Below are 9522 nucleotides of genomic sequence, written 5' to 3'. Positions count from 1 at the left end.
ATATAATATTTATTATATTATTTATATATATATAGCCTATTGATATTCATATTATATATAGTGTTACTAACAGAATAATAATATTTTTATATTATATAGTTATATATATTTATATCATATATTATATTATATATATTATATATATATATATATATAATCTAATATTACGTTATTATATATTATTCATATTATAATATATAATATATATATTTATAATATGTAATATTTTTTAAATTTTATATTCACATATATATATATGTTATATATATATATAATATATATATTATATATATTAAATATATATATATATATAATATTATAGTCGGTAGGACTTGATTTTTCTCTGACGGTTTTCTTTGAAAACGATGGCTTTAGTGGAATCAGTATTTTTGTGGGAATCTGCATATCGCCGGAGTTGTTACCGATTCACATGTGTGAGTCTCTTCCATTTATCATATTTCGTCACGAAACAGCTGTTTCGCCACTCTGGTATTTTCAAGCGAATGCTAACTTAGTGTGCGCTGTTGACTGAGCTGGTGTTATGCCAAGCACGGGCTCTTGCTCATAGATCAGCCCATAAGGAGCATTCGATGATATGAAGGTGAAATATGGTTACGAATAAACAGAGTTACAATAATGGTATGAAGGTTTAAAATGAGTCAGGTTAAAGAAAAGTTTAACAGGTTGGATTGAAACTCCTTTAAACATTCAGGTGCTATTTAATAGGAGGGAAAATATTATAACAAGAAGTGTTGGGGAGTGGAAGACGTCCAGTGAGGAAAAATGAAAACTTTTATCGTACGAGAAAAAGTGGACGTAAAACCTCTACGGAGTTATCATACCGCATTAAATTTTTTATTCCAAAATGTTAGGAGCGTAAAAACCATCAATCTCTTAGGCACTGAGATCAGTGGAGGAATAGGGGAGATTCTGAGTACGAGGAAAAGTAAAGAATTTTAGTAGGAGATTTTTTTTCTCTTTCTTCGCCTCGACTGAAGAGAAGGCGTTGCAAGTGCGTATACCTCTCGAGGAGACCAATGTGCTGTCAGTACTACATGTGATGGCACCTGGATTGTGCTTGCTTCTCTAAGGTTAGAATGTAAGTCTTAATTGTGTGTGTGTGTTTAGTGGTAGCGATACTTTAAAGATTCGGTCGTTAGATTTAGGTGGCTGAACAGAGAACGGAAAACTGTAGTAAGAGAAACAGAACAATTTTCAATCCAAGTGAATAACAGTTGCTGAAGAGTTGTCCGCTGAGAGAGTCGTCGAGGGCGAAAATTCTAACGAAATTTGGTCCCAAGGTGAGAAAAGTGTTGGTTTATTCCGTTGCAAAGAGCGCTTCAGCAGTTGCTAATCACTTTGACTGTTGCTCTGTTTCTTTTATTAAAGTTTTTCCTTTCTCTGCCCGGCCGCCTCATGATATGTTACACCTTGAAGAGGTATATCTTGATGCGAGTCAGAAAATGAAACAGGAATAGCTTGAGTATACAATGGGGAACTGCAAGAATACGGTATATTAGTTCTTTCAGGTCGAGGAGACTTTGAGTGAGGTTGGGGATTAGGGGGTGTGGTGGGGAGGATTGTTTGATTGATTGATTTATAGATTTAGGCGCGCATGCCAAGCACTGGGGCAACTGAGGCCATTCAACTCTGAAACAGAAATTGACAGAGAAAAGGTATGAAAGGTGTAACAGGAGAAATACCTCTCAGTTGCACTATGAATCAAGTGTTAAGAAAGGGTGGACAGTAAGATGGAAGAAAGAAAATATGAACGGAGGTACAGTAAAAAGGAATGAAAGCAGTTGTAAATAGGGACCGAAGGGACTCTGCAAAGAACTTTAAGTAATGCCTACATTGCACCGCATAAGGTGCACTGACGGCACTACCCCTCTACGGGGATGGTGGGGAGGAAGTGTAGGCGTTGGCTGAAAGGTTGCCATCTGAGAGCGTGTTGTCCAATTGTTTTCGTCCGTATATCTAGATGAGAAGTCGGTGCTCGGGTGCAAGTAGGGGCTCCGGTATAAGTCTTGAAATGGGTTTGGGTTATCTTTTAGCTATCATTGAGGACATTCTAGCTCCGTAACGTTTGAAGCTGCATGATATGGTTCTGAACAACTGGGACACTGGGTAGTAGTAGGTTCCCGTACGTAAGTTTTTCCAGACACACTTTGGTTTCATTACTTGAACTAGACATTGCACAAATTGCAGGTCCTCTTCAACGCTCCTGTTGGAAGCAAGCACCTAAGGAGGTTCAGTTTAGGGAAACATCGCCAATGTATTGGAACTGGTCCTCTGAAGGAGAGAGAATTTTCCTTGGCGGTTTTAACAGTGTTCAAAGGGAGCTCTATCGGGATAGGACAAATAATGACCTTACTGAGTTGTTCGTTCAGTTCAGAAGTAGGAAGATCATGCTGACTTCCAGGAAGTCCACTGATGTTCGAACCTTCGGTGCTTGAATGAGTCCTCCCACAGGGGTCTTCTCAAGGGAAAAAGTTGCCGTGTCGGGGGTGGGGGAGGGGGCAGGAACGTTGAGTGGTAGGAGGGTGAGGATAAGAAGGGATAAGGACCTCGGAGGCGAGGAAGGATGGATTGTGAGGGGGAGGAGGGGAAGGAGTTGGAGGAGGAAGAGGAAAGAGATGAGAGGATCAGAAAGTGTTGGTGAGTTTGTAACATTAGACTAATTGTGAATTTTGTAACTTGTACACGCGTGACTTTTTTTTTATCATCATAGACACGAATATCGTTTACTATCGAATTCACAATACCTTAGGGGAATTATAATTGATTAGTGTTTACCGCCGGACAGAATTCGAATCAGTTCAGGGATGATGCGCTTACATGGTCCGCAACATCGATGTCGTACTCCAGTCAGGGCAATACCCAGGACCCACTTAGTCTAAGTGGGTCCTGGCAATACCGAAAGACAATCCTCTTAAGATTGTTGTTGATGTTGGTCCTCTCGAGTTTGAGTTTAAGGGGATGAAGTTTTCCCTAAACCATATGACTTAAGTCGCACGTTCCATCCTTTTTTTTTTTTTTTTTTTTTTCTTTTTTTTTTTTTATGTCGGGCGGGCTGTGTCTCTATCGTAGAGATTTTATTTAAGGCACAGTGCATAATTTCCTTGACCTTGTTCATTTCTTTCGGATTTGATATATTTCTTTATTTTATATCCATTTTCTAGTTTAGTATATATGCGTGAGAGGGGAGCAAATTGAATAATTAATTTAACGAACTGAGCTACGTACGCACCATGGTCGTTTTTGAATCATTATTACCAAAGTATTAATAAATCCAAAACCGGAACCAGCATAGTAACCTGATTTCTGTAAGTACTGAAAAATTCAGTCATTTGACCCCTGACTACGCAATTTCCACGTAGATTCTTAAGCAATTAGTCAATATCAGACAACAGTTACTTCGATATCGCATTCTTTTAGGATTAAAATTAATATATTGGTGAAATATTGAGGAATAGAAGATGTTATTAAGACTGACATGGGTTTAAAAATCATTCATCTGTTCATGCCAAAAGTCTGTATTTCAGTCAGTGGTACTATCCAGACAGTTTTATTGGCCTGAATAAATAAGCGGTGCTTTCAGTTTGATGCCAAAGACTACCCTTTGACAGCAGGGCTTTAAGAAAGAATCTAGGTCAGGTATAAGAGGCCGCAGATTGGATGGGTTACCTCTTGATAAAAGATACACATGAACAAAGAAAGTGCACAGCTGGGAATTTGATGGTAATCAGTGGCTGGGTGTAGCAGAGATGGCGCAATGGAGAAAATCTACCGACCCGTTTCCATAAAGAATTTTGTGGAGGTTGAAATTCAGACATAAAGGAAATTGAAATGATAAACTATAAAGAAAAATGATGAAAATGACGAAGCAACCTGGACATTTCGGGCAAAAAGTTGCCTCATCTTTTGCAAGGTTCTATGGCAGATTTAAGAAACCAAAATTGTGTAACCTCTTTTGCACAGTCATTTAGGTCCGGTGGGAAATTGCAGCGGAGGAAGGAAGCGAGAGGAGAGATGAAACTTCTGCCAGAGACAGCGACAAATGATAAAGATAGGCACCAAAAACAAAGAAACCTAAATACAATAACGAACGCAATAACAGCATGACATACGATATTGCATTCCGGGAAGAAACATCTCCAGCTGGTTATATTGTACTGCAACTCGCGTTGGACGCCTTTACTGACAAATGGCTCAAGTGTTTACAACGATAGTGCTCAGCATTATAGGGAATTAGGTTCAGTATTTGCAATTATGTCGTGGCTGATAGCCCCACACATCTTGGAGTCTCTCACTGCAATAACGGAGGGGAAAAATAATGGTATTAGTAAAGAACTCCGGTTGCCTTTTCTCTTCCAGGGCTCATAAGCCTCGTCCCTTTTGGAGCCTTTCATTATTAAAGTCGGTTTGTGGACAAAGCGTCACAGTTTCCCTTTTAAAAACATTTCGAAGCTCCACATAGCTTTCACTTTATACCTGAAATACATTTTGGAGAGAAATTGTTCTCCACTTTCAAACTCATGATATTATATATGACAAGTTGGAAACAACGTCAACGGCAAAAGTATTATTAATAATGAAGTTTGCGAGTTTGCATCCCCATGCAATGTGGACTCTGCTTGCCAGCATCTGAAGAGAACTTTTAAAAAGTTCATTCTCTTGCAAAGGGCCTGAATATGTGCGCATGGCCGGCTCACACAAGAATAATGAACTTACCACACCATCCTCGCTAACTTTGTCCTCAGGTTTTGCTTGCAGAGAGTGCGAAGGTTGCGGAAACTTCTGGGGAAATTATTCTTATGATGAAACTTGGACATCTCTTTCTCTCTCAGAGTGTTTTTTGGGAACTATATGAATTAGCGGGTTCCAGTGTTGGTTTAATTTTGTAATCGCACATTCTCTCTCTCTCTCAGTTATATATATACGAGCATACATACATACACATATATATATATAATAATAAATATATATATATATATATATATATATATATATATATATATATAATATATATATATCATATATATATATATATAGATATATATATATATAGATATATATATATCTATATATATATATATATATATATATATATATATATATATATATATATATTATATATATATATATATATATATATATATAAATATATATATACCACTAGAACTTGACATTTTTCCATGTTCATGGAGATTAAACTACACATTTTTCTTTCATTATCTGATTCACCTTGCCTTGGAATATCTTGCACCTAAAGGGAATGACGAGAGAAACCTTGGAATATCTTGCACCTAAAGGGAATGATGAGAGATACCTTGGAATATTTTGCATCTAAGGGGAATGATGAGAGATACCTTGGAATATTTTGCATCTAAGGGGAATGATGAGAGATACCTTGGAATATTTTGGACCTAAGGGGAATGATGAGAGATACCTTGGAATATTTTGCATCTAAGGGAAAAATAATGAGAGATACCTTGGAATATTTTGCATCTAAGGGAAAAATAATGAGAGATACCTTGGAATATTTTGCATCTAAGGGAAATAATGAGAGATACCTTGGAATATTTTGCATCTAAGTGAAATAATGAGAGATACCTTGGAATATATTGTACCTAAGGGGAATGATGAGAGATACCTTGGAATATTTTGCGCCTAAGGGGAATGATGAGAGATACCTTAGAATATTTTGACCCTATGGTGAATGATGAGAGATACCTTTAGAAATATATTTGTGGCAACCTAAGGTGAATGATGAGTGATACCTTGGAATATTTTGCGCCTAAGGGGAATGATGAGAGATACTTTGGAATATTTTGCATCTAGGGGGAATGATGAGAGATACCTTAGAATATATTGCACCTAAGGTGAATGATGAGAGATACCTTGGAATATTTTACACTTAAGGGGAAGGATGAGAGATACCTTGGAATATTTTACACTTAAGGGGAAGGATGAGAGATACCTTGGAATATCTTGTGCCTAAGGGAAATGATCAGAGATAAATTCTTCGTCACTAGTTATATTCAACGACAATACAGTGACTGACTACCAAGCTGTCGCCAGAGGTATATAAATTATGTCGATTTTTCTTTACACCTACTTGTTGAATTAAGGTTTTCGCTTAATCGGAGAGTAAGCCTACAAACTACTCTGTTGTTGTTGTTCTTCTTCTTCTTCGTACGGGGATAGGAAAGATATATGGAAGAGCATAAAAAGGTCTGAAAAAGGTGCTTTGCATTGAGTTAAAGATACAGGAATTTTAGGATACGATATTTATGATTTATGTATCAGAATGAAAATATAAAAAATGAAATAATGTTCATGTTAATAGTATTGAAAAATTATCCTAATAAAACATAGCATATTTATTTTAATTTTCGTCGGTGAAACAAGGCTCTATTTTAATGTAAATTTCAGCACTTTTTAATTCATTTGGTGTACTAAATTTATTTTTTGCTTCCACTTATAACTGAGAATATATGAACGTGTTTAATTTGTGTCCTTTTTATTTGATCCTTGTTGTTAGCATAAGTAGTACTACGCATGAGCATTAATTACGAAGACCACTTTACTTTATGTTAGGAATATAATGTTTACAACTTTTGTGTAAGTGGACATCTTGCATGCGCCAGGAGTAAGATGGAGGTCGCATGACGCCTTATTACATTTGACTTAGAATCGATATCAACTCACCTTCATAATGATTGTTGGTTGGAATGTTAGTATTATATATTATATATATATTATATTTATAATATTATTATATATATATATATTATATTATATACATATATATATATAATAATTACACATATGTATATATTATTATGATTTCTCGTTCTCGGTGTCTGAAAAAATGAGGTAGCTACTTACTGAAACTCCTGAAAGGCCGTGTTAGAGAACAGAATCATAACTACAAACTCTACGGCTGAAGGCCTGTGTCAATGGCGGGAAAAATTATATAAAAACTCTAGAGATTTAGTTTAACTGAAGTATATTTACACCAAATTACGTAAGTAAGCACTTTACACCTTAAGGGTGGCAGGGCCTCGCAATGGTCCAGAGATGAAATGAAATGCAGTTGGTTGAAGGTCAACTGGGACACGTGGCCTGAAAATGATCCAGGCAGGGAAATGGGATTTGAGCACAGCGAATTAATTAATGTTTCCTGGCGTCACCTCCAAGGGTTCCAGATTTCTAACCGCGAAGCAGGTGATATTTGTGATGCAAATAGATTAAATAGATTGCATCACAAGGTCGATTCTATGACGATAGACACGTGGGGAAGCGTTAAATACGATTCTCTCTTATTATTTCACGTCAAGGACCACTCACAGGGATATAGAATTATTGGGTGCTTCACAGAAGAGAATATTGCGCTGCTTTATTAATCAAAGGGGTTGCTTAGCATGAACAACAAACGTTACTTTCCGATGTAGCAGACGCTAGTCTAAATGGGAATATCACACAGACAAACTTGCATGGATACACTCTGGGAAGGCCTAAGTATTATACCGTACCTTTCGTCTTTTTGAAGCCTCTTTCTTGTTCCTTTTGCCAGAAGGCATCGCTGGCCTGGCACTTCAGCACAACAATGCAGTTTGTTAAATACAAAATATAACAACTGTTAAAAAAAAGACAAATGAGAAAGATCCGGTCATTGAAGCTGTCACAATCTCACAATTGGTTTATTGTGGAGGAAACCCTCAGTTGTCTTTCCTTAAATATATATATTATATATATTATATATATATTATATTATTATTATTATATATATATTTTATATATTAATTATATAATATATATATACTATATGTATATAATTAACTTATAAATTTTATATATTGTAATGATAGCTATAAAAAATAATAGTAGATAGGGTAGCGTAAAAACAGAGAGAGAATAATCAAAGTACAGTGAAAATAACGAGAAAGAGAGAGAGAGAGAGAGAGAGAGAGAGAGAGAGAGAGAGAGAGAGAATTGAGCTTTGGTGTGTGAGTCAGAATTTGATCAACAAAACCTTAGTCACAGGAAGTTGAACCATAACACGTTCGCAATAAAGATCTTAAAGACCGTCACAAAATCTTTAACCTGTGACCTCGCACCAGACTTACCCAGCTTCTATAAAGAATGCAGTTCCGCCTCCCGGAGGATGTATTAACATGTTAAATTATTGACTCCGCCTGGAAAAGGAGGAATTATCATGTTAACTCCACCTAAATGGGGATGGGGAAAAGATAAGGAAACACCACTTTACGAATCAAGAATTCAGTTGGGCGGAGAACCAAAATCTGCACCGCCTAAGGAGTGGTGTCGAATTCGAACCGAGGGTGGTTGCATTCCAGACCGACAGAAGAAGCCAGAGAGGACTGGCAGCCGTCGCCGAGTACAGAAGCACAGAAATATTGCCAGAGTCCAACAATAGATTTATAAGTTTTGTAGTTTTAACTTGTAACTCTCATTCTTTGCACAGTCAAGAAAGAAACTCTGCCGTTCGTCTCATTCAAACTTCACCTGAGAGACTAGACTACAAAGATGACTCATCCAGAACTAACATTAAGAAGAAGCATAAGTTAAAAACCAGACTGTAGAACGCATTATCAAGCAGAAGAAGCAGGTTGCGATCATATAACTCGAACACTCTACCTTACAAAAACGCACCACAAAATAATTGGTGCACCACTTATCAAAAAATAATGTATTATTATTATTAATAATATATGTATGTACACACACACACACACACACACACACACACACACATATATATATATATATATATATATATATATATATATATATATATATATATATAAATCTGTAGCCGAACTACGAATTTAAGGTAGCGAATCGGCCTGAGGGGGACAACTGGATTTGGTGTTGACAATGTGATATGGATATATAATTAGTCTGCTTCGTGCAAGAGATTCTTTGCTATCTGCATATTATTTAATAGAGATTCTTATAATATTTGGATAATAAATGTGAATGTGTCCCTTACATGTAAATATTCTTGATGGGGAAACTTATAACTTCTTTTCCACCTTTGATTTGGCTGTTTGGACCGAGACAAACTATTCTGAAAGGCACCTTTTCTTGTAAGTCTGTTTGGCCCGAGGGGAATGTTACATGAGTTCAATATTGTCAATGGGGCCCCAAACAAGACTTCACCCCACACCTCACACTTTATCCCCCCTCTCACTCCATCAAACTTGGCTTCTTCCCCTTTCTCCTTCTTCTCTCACACTGCCTTCCTCTCTTCTGGTGAGTCTCTATTTCAAAAGTGATCTTCCTAGCACCTCTTCTGGGTTCTTAATCTGACTCTGGGTGTGGCATCTTCTGAAAGAACCCTTTTATGTTTGAGTGGCTATTGCCCATTCTTCAAAACGCCTTCCTGTCATCCTTCCTGTAATAATTGGTAAGCTTCTCATTGGGAAACGCCTCCTTGTCCACGCCCAGGCTCTTGGGGCGTGTCTTCGGGCATTCTTGTTGGATATTCGT

This window comes from Macrobrachium nipponense, chromosome 16 (genome assembly GCF_015104395.2).
Source record: "Macrobrachium nipponense isolate FS-2020 chromosome 16, ASM1510439v2, whole genome shotgun sequence".
In the NCBI taxonomy this organism is placed as follows: domain Eukaryota; kingdom Metazoa; phylum Arthropoda; class Malacostraca; order Decapoda; family Palaemonidae; genus Macrobrachium; species Macrobrachium nipponense.
Note: the sequence above shows the minus strand (reverse complement) of the source record.